Below are 17,821 nucleotides of genomic sequence, written 5' to 3'. Positions count from 1 at the left end.
CTAAGAAGATAATCACGAAGTTTAGATATTTATACCTTGAAATAGATAGAAATGAAGCAATAATCCCAGATCTGCTACCTATCTTTTGAACCACCACCTTTCCTTGTTCCTTTCTTGTTTGGAAAATGGATTCACAACACCAAGATGCTTCTTTAGTGACCTTTTAAGCTCCAAGAACACTCAAATATGGATTAGGGTTTTGTAGTCGCTCCTTTTGGGTGGAAATGGAGGCTGGCCTTCGAGACATAAGGTTTTTTATATAGGGCTCAACCCTAAAATTAGGGTTTGGGAACTCTGAGCGTATGCTGGGCGTATGCCCCTCCGCACCCGCGATCATTTTCCTTTATACGCTGGGCGTAACCCAACCTTACGATGGGCGTACTCGCGCGCTTACCACCTTGCATGCATGGTACTTCTTTGTCATCTATTTCCAATAAGGGCCAATAACGCCAATAACTTCAAAGTGTCATAAGTCCTTCATTCCAAGTCCGTTTCCGACGAACTTTATATCCACGAAAAGGTGGCGAGAAGCCCTACGCTTCTAGTGACACACCCCGACCCAAAACCTCTAGAATAAAAACTCAAAACCCATAAAAGACCAGAACACCCCTAGCCTTGGCCTTTGAAATCCATAAACGGATATTTTCAGAACAGGGTGTTACATACACCACCATCACCATGTCTGCTCACTTCACTACCGTCACCACCGACAGGAAAACCCATGAACTACTGATGCAATCGTCTCTAAAAGCACGCCATCGTGCAACAATAGATTCGTCGTCTTCGAATCATTATGAATCATTAAAGACTTCATCTTTTTGATTGGTTTTAATCACTGGTCGATTCAAGTATACATATGTAAAAGGTTAAAATTGAAGGATGACGACCAAATCCGTAGTTTTTGGACAATTATGGGGCTATCTATGTAGTTTTACTCTTCTTCTTCATGCTTTCATGTATATTCACTTAGGGTGCCTAACCATATTAGTTTGCTTAATGAAATTATCAAGAAAAAAATCAGATAAGGGTAAAATAGTCTTTTTAGGTGTGCGGATCTATCTTGGTGACCATGTTTGTGTTGCCTTTTGCTGTATTTTTTGCCTTATAAATGGAAGTTTCTATTTCTTGGATTTATCCATTTTTTGTTAAATGCAAGAAATAATAATTTCATAGTAATGTTACTGGTATGTGTGTGTGACCGAACAACATGGCTTAAATTAAGTAAATTGAGATGCATGATTTATGATAATGATTTTTTTTACTTGCATTACTGATAAACATGTTTAACTGTTGAACAGATTGATGTTCTTTTGGGTCGTGTTAAAGAAGAAATGTACAATAAATATCACCAAAGGGTTTATGGACAAAATAAAGATACAAAGAAGAAAATAATGACTATCAAAGTAGTTAAAGTTGTTGAATTTGCTGATTTTTTTAAGTTACCAAAGGGAAGATGTTTGGATAACTACTATGATTCAGAGAAGTATATCAATTTATTCTATAATCAATAATACTTGAAGTTTAATTGTTCGGATGGTTAATTTTCGTTTTCTAATCGTGTAAGTTTATGCATCTGATGTGCACTATGTTTCCTTTAGTTTTTTTTCATTATTTTAAGACAAATCTTCAAAAATGGTCCCATTGGTTTCCAGAAATATCAAGCTCAGTCCCTATTTTTCTATTTTTATAATTAATAACATCATCCCATTACTTTTCCAGCAGCCACAAAGAAACTACTAGCCGCTCGCCGCTTTGCACAAAAGAATTGATCGTCTCTACAAACTAATTTATGAAAGAATTTATTTGCACCCATCGCTTGGCGCGGGTAAACGACTAGTATGTATATATATATATATATATATATATATAATAAAGAACCATTATTAATCAAGTAACCAATCCAAAGCCTCGAAATTTAAAACGATCAACGACAAAAGTATGGATTGTAGACTTTTACAATGGACACACATGCACCGGATTATAACAAAATCCACATCCTTTTTTTCCGTTTTAAAATTTTTTTATACCATGTTTTTTATCGAAAAAAAAACCAAATATACCGTTGTTCACGATTTTTCGTCCTCTTTCCATACAGATCCATGATGATATATAAAAAACGAACTTTTTTTTTAAAAAAAAATCCACTTCATTTTTTTTGTTGAAAAGTTAAGGTCTATTTTTTATATAGAAAAAAAATAATAAATATATCAAAATTCATACTTTTTGGTACTTTTTAAATATAGATTCATATTCATGTTATATAAAAAAAAAACCATATTTGAGTTCAGATTCATATTGTGAACCTGTTCAGATTCACATTGTGAACCTTCTCAGATTCACAGTGTGCATAAAAGTAAGTCAGATTCACAATATGAATCTGAATTGATTGAGTTTTTTCATATTGTAAATGTTAAAAATTGAAATATTTACAGTTTATATTTATAGTGTGAATCTACACTGATCGAGATTTTTTTTTAGTCGGTGTTGATGGTTATTAATAGAGTACAAAAAATTAATTTTTCGGTATAATTAGTTTTTTTTTGATAAAAATAAACTTAAATATTGAAAAAACTAACAAAATGAAGTGAGTTTTTTCGAAAAAAAAAGTTCGTTTTTTATATATCAACATGGATCTCTATGGAAAGAGGACGAAAAATCGAGAACAACGGTATATTCGGTTTTTTTTCAATAAAAAATATGGCCAAACAAAAATTTTAAATGAAAAAAAGGAAGTGCGTTTTTTGGTAAGTAAGTAAATTTTTCGGTATAATCCGGTGTGTGTGCGTCCAATGTATAAGTGTACATCTATTTCCTTAGCCGTTGATCATTATGATTTCCGACGCTCACGATTGGTTCCCTGGTTCCTTGTTAATTATGGTTTCTATTTAACCTCGCCATATATATATATATATATATATATATATATATATATATATATATATATATATATATATATATATATATATATATATAGATGAAGCGTTTCAAATGAGAACCCAAAACGATTAAGAACTCTAAGAACCCCATCTTATAGTTATTATTAAACATGTGAATTCTTAATAAACATATAAAAATCGTAATTTTTTTAGTGCTTTTTCTTAAGAAAATAGAAAATTCATAATTTTTACAATTTAGTATTTTCATTCATAATCTATTACTATATATATATATATATATATATATATATATATATATAATTTAATACAATCTATTTACAGTTTAATACACAAAATTCACAATTTAATACGATCTATTTTATAATAATTCAAAAATTCAAAGAAGCTAAACATAAACTTTATCTTCACCACCCACTACAATACGCTGCCACCAATCACAAGTGTCACCATTGCAACCATCATTCTTTCAAAATCATATCTCTATGTATATAAAATCATGTATTCACCGATTAAATACTATATTCACATTTTAATAAAATATTAATTCATTTATTTAGAGTTAATGTAAAATAATTATATAACTACTACATTTTTAAATATTTATACAACACAGAAAATTAATATATTTACAAGAATATTAATACAAATTCAAACATAAATAATTCATATTTTAACACAGAATTTATTAAAAAATTCACACCTTAATATAATTCACAGTTTCACACAGTTAGTTTACAACTTAATACAGTTAGTTTCCAACTCAATATAGTGAATTCACAATTTAATACAGTCAGTTCACAACTTAATACAGTGAATTCACAACTTAATATACAAAATTCACCGTTTAATATAATAAATTCACAATTTAAAATGTGTATTATACACAATTTAATATAGTAAATTCACAATTAATTCTGTCTATTCATAATTTAATTTAGTCTATTTATATTTTTTTTACGACCAACAACATCATATAGGATAGAAGTAAAAACCTACAATATGATTTGGACATTTAATTGATTCGTATGCAATTTAACACAAAAATTATATAAAAATCACAATTTAATATATCAAATTCATAGTTTTATTCTGTCTATTTACAATTTAATTTACAAAATTCACAACTTAATGAAGTATATTCACATCTAATTCACTATATTCACAATTTAATACATATTTCGTCAAATATGAAGCTCTTACCATGCTACAATAATCATATATGGATTAAATAAAAAAAATCATAGTTTAGTATACTGTTTTGTTTATAATTCACAATTTAAAAAATTAATTCACAACCAATCATAACTTAAAAGATTATTTCAGACATGCATTCACAACTTAACAAACTAGTTCAAATAGTTATTCATAGTATTCACAGCTTAAAACATAAATCTTTTCTTTGAGACATTTCATCAAACACATTGTGTGCATGTTGTTTTTAGAAATTAGTATTCAGAAATCAAAAAGAACGAGAGCAAAGAAGGGAGGCGGCAACAGAAGATGAGTTCTTATTAAAAAAAATAACCAGATCTTACCATAAAACATCATAAGACAATGGAACCACCACCAACCACCAGAGAAGACGAGTTTTTGTCATTTCTTGACAGATCTGACCACAAAACACCTTTTTGGATTCTGATTTGCTCCGGTGTAGTCGGTTGTCGAATCTAAGCTTGTAATAGTATAGATCATCATCAGAGCAGATCTGCAGCAATGTGAAGGCGGTGTTTGGAGGAGAAAATGACGGCTGTGGTGAAGCATAAGAGGAAGGATGAGGAGTTGACGACCGGTGGAACAAATCTGATATGTGGAGGTATTGCTGGTGGTGTTTGTGTCGGAGCAGATGCGAGAGGAGTAAAATGAGGTCGCAAAAATCACAAATCTAGAAGATCTAAAGAAACGATGGTCGGAAAATCGCAAATCTGGAATATCTAATGCAACGGAGATCACATATCTGTACTAGAGCTCTCAGATCTGAACGTCGGTGGTGGCAGAAATCATAGATCTGAACCGAAGATTGCAGATCTGGAGGACGGAATGTCAGGTCTAGACGGCGGAATGTCGGATCTGGTAGTTGACGATGAGCAGCGTCGATTGTGTAAGGTTTTGGAGGCGACGATCGGAGGTTTTTTGTAGCGGCGGTACTGTTCAGTCGGAGAAGTCATCAGAAAGAGAAGACGACGGCGGTGGTAGGTAGCTTGGCGGTGGACTGGTGTCAAAGGATTAATCGGCTAGGCGGGGATTAATCAGGGACCATTAATTATTAAAAAAATTATTAAAAATTAATAAATTTAAGATTAATGTTAAGAATATAAGTAAACAAGTTAACAAATAATAAATATGTAATACATAATTTGTTTTTCTTTTCAATTTGTAACTTTCATCTCTTAAGCATTTACTCAAACACTTAGCATGCTAGTTACAAGCTTGATTCTATTAAGCATTTACTCAAACACTTTCCATCTATACGCATCTCTTTTGTAGCTCGGTGCTTTTCAATCACTCCTTCCAGATAGCTTATGGAAGTTTCTTTCATTGAATATTGCCTAGAGACTATAACAACAAAATGTGCAAGTTTATTGATCAAGTTTCTTTGAGGCATAAAGTCGAACACCTTAACTGCATCTTTAATAAATTCAAATTTCTCGTACATTGAAACCAACACATTACCCACAAAATCATCTAAGGTCAAACCTGGCTTCACGGCCATCCCGTGAACCACCTGTCCACATATCAAATTCGGAGCGCTGACACAAGCTTTGATCACGCAAGGCAAGGTGAAATTATCAGGTATATGACCCATTACCAAAAACTGGGAAAAGACAAGAATCGCTCCATAACAGAGATCTTTTCTAGTCTATCTATTGATGATTGCGTTCCATTGATACAAGTTCTTGTTCTCTATTTGTTCGAAAACAAATTGTGAATTGGAGGGAGATCCACAAACGGAGTGAAGCGCAACAGAAGACTGAACAGTGTATTTTGCAAGCGATTAAAACGCAACAGAAGACAAATAACTTCAAATTTTCTTCAAAACATTTATCACGTAGAACCACCTGTATCGATCCGATTGAAATGAAGTGAATCTAAATTGTTGATTCCATAGGATAATTTTGATTGAAGTAAATATTTATAACCATTACTGGTATATTGATGTTTGTTGACAGGAAACGATCGACATAAGTGATAGCAATAAAAGGAGTGAACGAATCAACTTGATCAGATGTATACTGTTCGTACAACAACAAATTAAGCAATCTACTATATGGAACATCAATTAATCAATGAAATACGAATGACGATTGATTCCCTGCCATGAATCGAATTACCTTCAAGATCAATCGATTCTAATTTCTCCATATCCCAAATGTCAGAAGGGATTTCACCACTCAAATCGTTGAAAGGAAGTGATAAAAGAATTGAAGGTAGCTCGGCGGTGGGTTGCACCTATATATATTCAACAGTTGGGTAGGCGTTGTTCGATCGAGAGAGAAAGGTGGGGAAGAATGAGATGCAAAGTGGAGAAAAAGAGATGCAAAGAATAGATATGAAACAATTAAAAGTTCATCCCACATCGCTTGGGGGATAATAGATGAAGGAAAAACTTATTCTATAAAAAGGGGAGCTAGCTCCTTTGAGAATCAAACCCAGCAAAGCTTTGGGCCAGCCGACTCCTTTGAGCTGGTGGGTCTTTTAGAGTTAGCAGAGCCTATTTGGTCGGATTTGGAGTCTGAGTTGGTCTGATTTAGTCTGATTGTGACCAAATTCGACAAGATTTGACCGATATTTATCAAAAGCGATTAGCTAACCCTCTAACACCTATTCGTAGGCGGTTAGAGACCGCCAAGCATTTAGGCGCCGATTAATCGACTGCCTAGATTGATTTTTGCAACATTGATATATATATATATATATATATATATATATATATATATATATATATATATATATAGAGAGAGAGAGAGAGAGAGAGAGACACACACACTAGCCGTTTACTCACGCTAAGTGATGAGTGTGAAAAGTCTGTTTTCGTAATTTGTTTTTTTCGGCGAACAATGATTAGTTTCAATGATTATTTTGCTTTAGGAAATATGTTATATTAAAAAAATAAGACACAATATATTGACAAATGCCACTAAACATTAGTTTCAATTCAATGATTCATTTTCTTTCCGATGCATAATGTATTCTTTAATTTATTCGTCAATTTTCAAAGTAACATGTGCTAAAAATAAATAGTATATTAGGGCATATCTGCTTTTCCTTTTCAATGTCCGTTTTTCTTTCTTTTATAAACCTAAAAAAAATAAACATCAAAAATTTATCCTTCCATATGTTTTAAGGTCAAATAGAAATGAATAGGCAACAATACCGCTACATTATAAGATAATTATAGACTTTTCTTGCACTAATTCATCTATCATGAGAGATTTTGAAATGGAGCAAAAAGCAATAATGCCTGTTAAGAAAAGGAAACAAAGTTACACATGAAATATTTGAAAGAAACAATACCTCAACATTAATGGTTGTTTGTTATCATTGTGTAGCCGTTTAATGTTTTTTCATCTCAAATCTCTGCAGAAAAATAGAAGATACAGAAAGGTCTTCCCCTGCATTGACAAAACCACAACATTAATGACCCGTCACTGATTCGATTAGAAAAAAGTAAATTAAGAAATGTTTTTATGTGATACCTAAAATCAAAGGTTCTTTTTTTCGATTGCAAATAAGAAAGCAGGAGGGTGATGGACTTTAATGGTGGTCGTTCGATTCTAGAGAGAGATGAATTGTGCGATGGTGTTCCACTGGTGAAATGGTGCTCTAGTGGTGGTGATGAGTGGTCTGAAGGTGGTGGATGGTTTTGAAGTCCGTGATAGAAAGGGTTTCTAAGAGTTTTTAATGATAATCACTCAGTGATTGTGAAAGTATTAATGATGAGGGTGGATGGTGGAGAAGTTGAGAAATACAGTGGAGATTTTTAACTGTTGAAGAGCATGGCTGATGAGGGCGATGATAGATGCTTGTGACTTTTGATTTCTAATCTTATAGTGGTGGGTGACTGGCGTAGCTGGTAGATAAAATTATAACACGATGGTGGAGGAGATAAAGGGACTACATTAGGTGAGTGGGTGACCGATGGTTGTCTTGCTGGGGTTTTAAAGAGGAAATTGAATCATGAGAGTGATAGTAACAATCATCTCCTTAACAGAGGAATCAGGGGAGAAAGAAGGAGAAAGAGATAGGGAGATAGAGATTGAGAGAGTGAGAGCAAGTTTACCTAGATTTTATCAGAGGAAGCAACAGAGAGGACGACAGAGTGAAGAAGCAACATACAGATCTGGTTCTTCGTCTTCTTCATCATCTCGATGAATCGACCCTGTACAACTGTTAAACCGAAAAAAAACAATTTTGGTGAGTAGTAGGGTTTTTGTTTTCTGAATCGAGAGAAAGTGAGATGGTGGGTTTTATGTGGTGGTCGTGACCGGTGTAGGTGGTAGAATGAATGACAAAGAAGATTAACAGAAGTAGATGTGAGATATGAGTGAAAATGGAGAAGAATGGAAGTAGGGGAAGGTTATATAAACGACCAACAGAGATATAAAATTATAGGCGGAAGAAAGGGCGATATAAGGGGATCCAACAGATTCAATTTGATTTTGACCAATTCAGCGGGTTGAATTTTTCAATAGTTGACCCGATAGTATTTAATTATTCTGAAAATGCATAAATTGATTGTATATAGTGCATTAAAGGTTGTACCTCTTAAAATTCAGCATTTGAGGCTAAATGCTTATTAAGATATATATATATATATATATATATATATATATATATATATATATATATATATATATAGAGAGAGAGAGAGAGAGAGAGAGATAGAGAGAGAGAGAGAAAGAGAGAGAATGTGACTGAGTATAAAGGGAAAGTACGGGTATAGAGAGATACATATGTAGAGAGAGGGAGAGAGAGAGAAAGAAAGAGAATGCATATAGAGAGAGTAGAGATAAAGAGAAAGGTAAAGAGAGTGAGTGTAGAAAGAGAGTACGGTAAGTTTAGTAATGAGTAATTGTAAACTTTAATTGGTAATTGAATTTTGAGTACCTATACACCTAACGATTGGTGTATTTATATGTCATAATTATTGTATGTATCATCGTTAATGATTACTCACTAAGCTATTTGTAGTTTATTCATTTTGTTATTGTGTGCTTTGCATGTAAATTTATTAAGAAGCAATGACCGTAGAAGGGAAATTGTGATACTCGTCTCGGATCATTGTATTTTATTTTCTTTGATGCGATCTTGTTGAAAACAACTTGTACTGGATTGTTAATGTAAGTGTACACCAATGTGATATTATAAATAAAAAATAGAAAATTTTAGGGTGTAAAAGTCGGGTGTTACAGTAATCCTCCACAGGCTCAATGTCATGAGGTGTTTGATGAAATTGGCAAGACAATATTTGTGTGATATTTGTAGTGTGAAAATGTATATAAAAATATTTTAGTATTTATAGATAAAAATTGGTATTTAAAAAAAAATATTTTTTTGTTTGAATATCTCAAACGGTAAAAACTTGTCACCTTTTTCTCTCTTCGTTCTCGGGCATCAAGCCACCCAGTCCATACCCTGATTACTAGGGCTGTAAACGAACTGAACGTTCAATGAACTGTTCGGCGGGAAGCTCGTTTATGTTCGTTTATTTAATAAATGAACGAACATAAACATAAATTCTCGTTCTTTAGTTAAATGAACAAACATGAACAATAGTCGTGTGCGTTCTATTATGTTCATGAACGTTCGTTTATGTTGTTCATCTATGTAACGCTTGGTTTGTATATTATTCAGCTTTCAACATTTTTAGAGTTTTGGACTGGGACTCGACGACTCGTGGAGCTCCAACTCGTCGAGTAGAGATCATTTTGGATGCGGGACTTAGGGTCTACTTGACGAGTTGGAAGGCCCCAACTCAACGAGTAGACGTTGTAAAGGAAAACCCTAATTTTCCGGGTTTTGTACCTTATTTAAAGGACTTATGGCTATTTGTGGCCTCCCTCATCGTCCATACAACCCAGAGAAACTCTAGTTCGAACCATATACCCTCTTGAGTGTGTATGGAAGCCTTGGAGAGTATTTTGGTGGTTGTTGGTGTTGGGTTTTGAGCATTCTAACACTCCTAAGTGTACATGCAACCCTAAATACCTTGGATCTATGTTTTCTCTAATATACATGCAAATGCTAATATTCCAATGTATTACCCTATCTAGCATACAATCATAGATACTTGGGTAATAATATAGATAGAATACATACCTTTTGTAGTGTAGTTGGACTCCATGGGGCTTGAGTGCCTAGTGCCTCAAATGTGACACCTCAAATGGCTCACACAACATCAAATGCTCTTGGAATAACTTATAGAGAAATCCACACCTCAAGAAATCGGCTAGCCCTTCTTTTACACAAACTAGTGACAATTTTGGTGAATAATATGATACTTATATAGTATGTTACAATTAGGGTTACACCATGTAAACCCTAATTGTCGTGACCTTTCGTTTCCATGACCCATGGGTTATGTAACCTCCATGGAGCATCCTATGGGTTTAACCCAACTTGATTATCCATGGAGCTTTGGCCCTCTATATAAGTTATGGATGATTTACACAATCAACCCATATATTTAATTAGTCTTCTTTTGATCACATAATTAATTCTAAATTAATTCTTGATCAATACTAATTAAATATTATTATTCTTATTATTAATATATTAGAACTTATAATATATTAATAACCATAAGTGTCTTATTTCTCTCATTTAGTCTATCCAAGTGCATGATGCCATGCAACCCAAATGGACCATGCCTGGTCGGGTCAAGTACATACCAAATATAGTTATGACTTAGACACTAATCCAACAGTCTCCCACTTGGATAAGTCTAAAACTATTATTGTGTATGACTTCAAGAACCAACTGGCAATCGTAGCTCTCAAAAGCCTTCGTCGAACTCTGACCTTGCCGATAATCTCTGACCTTTGTCAATGACTTGTCCATTAGATAAGTGATTATATATTCCTCCATTCTAGATATCATATGGACTGAGACATGGATTATAAATCATTCTCTCTGTCCATCTGTTGTTTCCCGATTTTCGATTTATGATGACTGACTGATTGAACAAATCAAATCAGTCCTGGCTTGGCCAAGCACTCACATGTGTCATCGCTAAATCATCGAGGGGCCCACAGATATCGCTTTTATCCCGAAGGTAAAAGGAATGGATAAACTTCGACTCATATGGCTTGTTCTACTACTTGTTGAATCATACACAAAGACACGTTTTATAACATCGAGTTACCAATGCGGTTTCATGCAATCAATGTATAACCAACTCACAATAACAACTCATATCTCTAGGTTTGAAGAATATAAGATATTATGGTCTCATGATCACTCGTGATAAAATCCATGAAGTGATTCAACTGAGCGCGGGTTGAATCCAATACTCAGAACTTATGAGCACTCATGAGTATTGTAGCACCACTTTGTCCACCAACTTGGACCTCTACATGCCAACTCATGACAGTCTTGATTCATATCTACTTCCAACATATGATCGACTGTGGATGGTTTGAATAACTTAATCAATCAGGAAGAGCGACTTAGTTATTCTGGAAGTCAAAACATGCAAAGAGAAACACAAGAATAAATGAATCAAATATGGTATCAAACCCTATGAATATAAATAAACACTTTTATTTATCACCATACTGATTACTCATTATTCATTGTTTCGGTTTTATCAACTTTATACTTGAATTAAAATACTAGTTGTCCCATGCTCCAAGCATGTACACTATGTTTTTTCTTAAACAATAGCTTTGCCATACACCAAGTATGGACTCTATGTTTGTCTATGATCCTTACTTTGTGAACTAGATCGATTGAACATACTTTCAATGATTCTCTTTTCACACTCCCAAATCCTTATAAAAAAATGTAAGAATTCCAAATTCCTATCATTTATCGAAATTTGTTTAGATTTTAAACTTATATGCACTGACCTCTTGTAATGAAAATGTACAAAGTTACAAAGACTTGTCAACAATCATTATAGGTATTCCAATGGAGTTCAACTCCATGGAAACCAAGTCTCATATTCAAGGTACATTGCTTTGAACATGCTTCTTGCATTAAGTTTTCTAATCTTACACAGATAACTTCCACCTATGGAGACAACTCCATATTCTCATTTTGACTATCACTTCTGAATAAGAGATGCCTCTTTTTTCAGAATATGTCAATATGGTCCTTCCAAAATTAGCACTATACTTCCAACTGTCCCTGAGCAACCAATCTTTGGTAAACCTTAGATTGTCCTCGACAATTGCTTAATCCTTTTAGTTATATCCAATTCTAGACCTTTTCCCTTCTTAATGCCTCTGGGCATTTGGAAAATTTAGAAAGGACAAATATTATAGCACATGCAATCGATCATGTGCCCAAAGCAAATGGGACACGATTCATGATGTCTCACATAAAGACATGATTCTAGACCAGTCTTTTGCTACAAAAATTTTTTATTTGCCATGTTCTCTAAATTTGACTATGAAGAGGGATGTCGTAATCATAATCGAAGTTTGAGAACGCAATATATGGAATTTCCTTAAGTTGAACCAATCCAACATGAAATTCATATATATATTCTTGACTAAGGATGATTAAGGTCTCAATCTAATCCTTTAGAACTGAAATGAAGTATATCCTCTCCCTTAATTATAGCATAACAACTTTTTCAATCCCTGCAGCCTCACGAATTGAAACTTTTGTTTTCTATAATTAACATTGCTAACTTGCAACACTAACAATAATTATCATGCTCCCACTAACATGATGATTATTAGCATAACACTTATGCTCCCACTAGCTTTGACATGTACTTAGAAATCAGCTGGACTTCTACAAATCAATACTTTATTGACTTTCTTACCAAAGTTCAGATTTATGATATGAGATGCTTTGATAAAACTTTATCAAAATCATACACCTTTCCTTAGATAGCATGCATGTGTGTCTAAACAATTTCAGAACTATGAAAAGGGATGCCGTAATCATAGTCTCAATTGTTTAGACCTTTTGCCATCTGCTTCAAATCTACTTGGTGGAAGTGTTTCCTCACCATCATTTTCATGAATCGGAGAGAAACCTTATGACCCTTAGATTTTATGGTGTATGTGTTCTTATCCATGTGAATCGTCAAAACCATAGTCACAAGACAAGGTTAGTGACAAATCCAAACTCATATGGATTGAACTTGTGCAATCTTAAGTTCTTGCCACCTGGCAGCTCAAGGGCCTGCCATAGCTTCCAAGTAGCTGTGCAACCAATTGAGAACTCTCAGAACTACTATGCAAAGTCAACTTGAATAGGCACAGAAATGTCAACACGATAGGTTATACACCTCAAGTCGTGTGCTAGTGAATAATTCCAGTTTTTATTCTTGATTAGGTCTTGAAACTTTCAAGAGCTTTAGGACTCCCACTGTACTCTTGACATATAAGCCTCACTTGCCAAATATACAAGAGATAGTGCAGATTCTTTATCAAGACAAACACTTCACACAATTGGTCTAAGTTGGTCTCTGTTTTATCCAAAACATCACAGCTTACCAATTTCAAATGTACAAGAGTAGATAACCTTTTACTCTTACATTTGACTAGTGTTAATAAACCTTCTTTAAGATATGTCACTCAAGTTACAATCTTGGAGTATGACTCTAAGAATTGTTTTGGAACGAAGTATGACTCATCTTTTTGATTTAACCATTTCAACAATTCATGACTCCTCTTCTTAGTCATAAAAATGCACTAAGATGACCTTAGAGGATCAATTGTGATATGGTATCTTAATCATTAAGATGATCATAAACATGATACTAAAGTACTCTCCCATCTTTTCAGATTTGAGAAACTTTTATCTTTCTGCCTAATTTGATTCTTCTCATTCGTTCTGTCATACATTGAGACTTTTCCAATGTTTCGGAATTATACTTAAACTTGTAAGTATAACCATATTTAGTAAACCTTAGTAAATCATGACGAATAGTCTTAACGAGCTTTGTGGTGGACATGACCAGTGCACATGAATGTGTACTCGATCCCTTTAGTCCTTTACTTGACTCACATATACATGTGAACAAGGAATTAGTCTTAATTTTCCAAAGCTGAAAGTTCTCATTCATCATACTATACAACTTGCATGATTTCCATGTTTCGGTCCAATTTAAACTTGGTTGATGAGAAACTTTCCTTATTTGGTAAATTTAGACACTACCACAAATAAAAGAATCAAAACCATTTTCCTATATTACTAGCAATGGAATCATATAAGCAACAATTTTTTTTTCACAAAGGCCATTGTAAGGATACTTAAAATAAATAAAATCAAAAATTTCCTTTTATTTTTAAAAACTTTGCGGAAAAACTCATCCTTACAATCCATATGAAAACCTTGTTGTTATCTATTCCTAAGCAATGTGTCATAACTCCTAAGTAACAGCTCAAAAATTCTGATGCGATCGAAGTCCATCTTCACGATCAGAATCAGCATATACTTCCTTTAAGCTTTCTCTGTTTTATTTGATTCTTATAACATCAACATGTGACCCAGTCATATCATGTAATAAGAATCTCCAAGTAGGAACTTAATAGAGTTAGACAATGGACTTTACCTGAAATAAAGTCAAACTTATTGACTTTACCATCCTTAGGTAAGTTTGGCAGCTTCGTAACCAAAGCCCCTTCCTTTGGCAATAGAAACATATGGACCCTTAGGTAATAGTACATGGAACTATCTCAGACTTAGCCTCTCTCTTTACCATTTGGTCAACCACGTTAACTATGCCCAACCCTTTCCATTGGGAAGAGAATGCTTTTCTGGATTTCTTGTGTCACTATTGTCCCTGTCCATAAAGTTTTGGGAAGTTGATCTCCTAATCAAATTTGCTTTACTAGTACACCAAATCATTTCTGATTTAGCAGCACCAAGCAAATAGTTAAGATCATTAAGGGTCTTGTCATAGTCTATTTCATAGGATTCCGAAAGGAATTCACTATATGACTTAGAAAGTGGTTGAACATCCACTTCCTCTAGACTTTGACACCCAACTCTCCCGGCTTGTGAATACTTAACTTCATCTCCAAGATGTGATCACACATAGACCTTGCTTGCCAATAGGGATTGAGTGACCTTAAACTTTTCAAGAACTTGTGGGTTAGGGAGAATAACTGGAGGAGGTGAAAGAAGTAAAGTTCCAAGAGATTTGGGAAGATCATAGATGTCTGAACTTAGACATCTTTTGGGAGATATTCAAGATAGTTGATGTAAAGTCCTTAATATGACACCCAATATGAAATATTAAGGCTAGGACCCAACAAACTATTTTATAACTTAGAAGAGGGATGCCGTAATCCAAGCTATAAAATATTTGAAGGTAGGTGAATGACGATTCACCAATTTCCACCAAGATAAACAAAATGTATTATTAGGTTTTAATTGGATTTGAAACTCCTAGATCTTTTGAGATTCATTGAACTTTTCAATGGAATGTTTCAATCTCGAGTGTGCCCTTCAGGTCTTGTGACTGGGATGCCGAGGATCACAAAACAAGGTGTGAAGTAACCATGCAAATTACTTGGTACCCTTAAGTGTTTACCCCTCAATCGATGTGCCGGTTAACCACACACGCTCCATCGATACTATGATAAACATTAAGTTACCCTTTGCCTACCTTGTTAAGTCCAGGTTAGTATGCCGGTTAACCACACACGCTCCACTAACGGCTTAAACAAAGTGCAAAGTGTAATTTCATGGATTAGCACCTTATTCACATTTTCCTAAGTAACTAAGATTGGAAATTTATAAATGTTTAGTTACTTAGTATTTATCATTAATACTTTTAATGAAGGGAGAATTATAGTCTTTGTCCTACCCGTTCGGCTAACGACCCTCCACCAGTCAAGGAAGCGGTGGGTGAGAGTGGACACCCATTAAACTGCCATTTTATAGGCAGTAACCTTATACCCCCCTTATAGACCGGCTTCGTGAATGAGGACTACTAATGGTAAGACTGATTACTCTTATACATATATATAAATATTATTAACTTATAATATTATAAAGTATAAGGGTTGAATTTTAACTTTTAAAATTCTAAGGGCTAACTTGGAATTAAAGTATTCATAAGTGAAAACTTTTCAAATTCCAAAACTTGAGGGCAAGTTTTGAAACTATTCAAAACTAATTAAGTCCATAACTTATGTGTTTAAAGTAGTTTAAATTAAAAGACTCTTCAAGTTCCATAACTTGAGGACAAGTTATGGAAGACTTTAAACTAATAAAAGAATCTAACTTTTCTTTATTTTGTAACTTATGGAATTAATTAAGGTTACATATTTTATTACTTAATGAAGTGACTCTTGAACCTCCATAACTTGAGGACAAGACTCTTCATTCTTGTAACCATTGCCAACTTTTATGAGTTTTATGAAACTTAAATGTGACTTTTCATATAACTTGAGGACAAGTTACAAAAACACATTTTAGAATCAACTCTTAGATTAAAATGGATTGAAAACACATAATCAATTAAATTTTCTATTAATCTAAGAAACTCATATGAACAAAGATAATTCACATCAAATTTTTCCAAGTAATTAGCATAACTTTTAAACTAATACAAAACAAGAATCTATTGACAATTATCTTTGAAATTGGATTAGCATGAACATTACCACATCAAAAACAAGTTTATAAGTTCTAAAACAACTTATGGTAATGTTCCTAGTCCAATTCCAGCCAAAACAGTCGAAGATATGCTGTCTGGGACACAAACTCATCGAGTTCTTATAGGAAACTCGTCGAGTTCATGCCTAAACACATGAACTCGTCGAGTTTATGGCCAGAACTCGTCGAGTTTTCTGTCTGGACAGATTCTCAGCCTTGAAAAATAAGTTTCATCAAGTATAATGAAAACAACCCTAGGCTCTGATACCATTGTTGGGTTTTGAGCATTCTAACACTCCTAAGTGTACATGCAACCCTAAATACCTTGGATCTATGTTTTCTCTAATATACATGCAAATGCTAATATTCCAAGGTATTACCCTATCTAGCATACAATCATAGATACTTGGGTAATAATATAGATATAATACATACCTTTTGTAGTGTAGCTGGACTCCATGGGGCTTAAGTGCCTAGTGCCTCAAATGTGACACCTCAAATGGCTCACACAACATCAAATGCTCTTGGAATAACTTAGAGAGAAATCCACACCTCAAGAAATCGGCTAGCCCTTCTTTCACACACACTAGTGACAATTTTGGTGAATAATATGATACTTATATAGTATGTTACAATTAGGGTTACACCATGTAAACCCTAATTGTCGTGACCTTTCGTTTCCATGACCCATGGGTTATGTAACCTCCATGGAGCATCCTATGGGTTTAACCCAACTTGATTATCCATGGAGCTTTGGCCCTCTATATAAGTTATGGATGATTTACACAATCAACCCATATATTTAATTAGTCTTCTTTTGATCACATAATTAATTCTAAATTAATTCTTGATCAATACTAATTAAATATTATTATTCTTATTATTAATATATTAGAACTTATAATATATTAATAACCATAAGTGTCTTATTTATCTCATTTAGTCTATCCAAGTGCATAATGCCATGCAACCCAAATGGACCATGCCTGGTCGGGTCAAGTACATACCAAATATAGTTATGAGTTAGACACTAATCCAATAGTTGGTGCATTTCTTGAAGATTGAAGAGATTGAAGTGAGGAGGAGGCTATAGATCCAGCATCTACCTTGTGAGAGCAACCATTTGGAGGGAAAAA

The 17,821-nt window shown here is 33.8% G+C and overlaps 1 long non-coding RNA gene across 1 annotated transcript; it reads right to left on the bottom strand.

The window, feature by feature from the left end:
* Nucleotides 1-5,240: 5,240 nt before the first annotated feature.
* Nucleotides 5,241-6,665, bottom strand: LOC145129103 (uncharacterized). The gene is made up of 2 exons (XR_013717293.1): nt 6,227-6,665; nt 5,241-6,127 (listed from the first exon to the last, which is right to left on the bottom strand). It is a non-coding gene; the product is annotated as an uncharacterized LOC145129103 (long non-coding RNA).
* Nucleotides 6,666-17,821: the final 11,156 nt, after the last annotated feature.

The sequence above is a fragment of the Lactuca virosa genome, chromosome 8, assembly GCF_052849685.1.
Source record: "Lactuca virosa cultivar CGN04683 chromosome 8, Lactuca_virosa_CGN04683_v6, whole genome shotgun sequence".
NCBI lineage: Eukaryota > Viridiplantae > Streptophyta > Magnoliopsida > Asterales > Asteraceae > Lactuca > Lactuca virosa.
The sequence above is the reverse complement of the archived record's forward strand: the minus strand, read 5'-3'. Positions and strand labels throughout refer to the sequence as shown.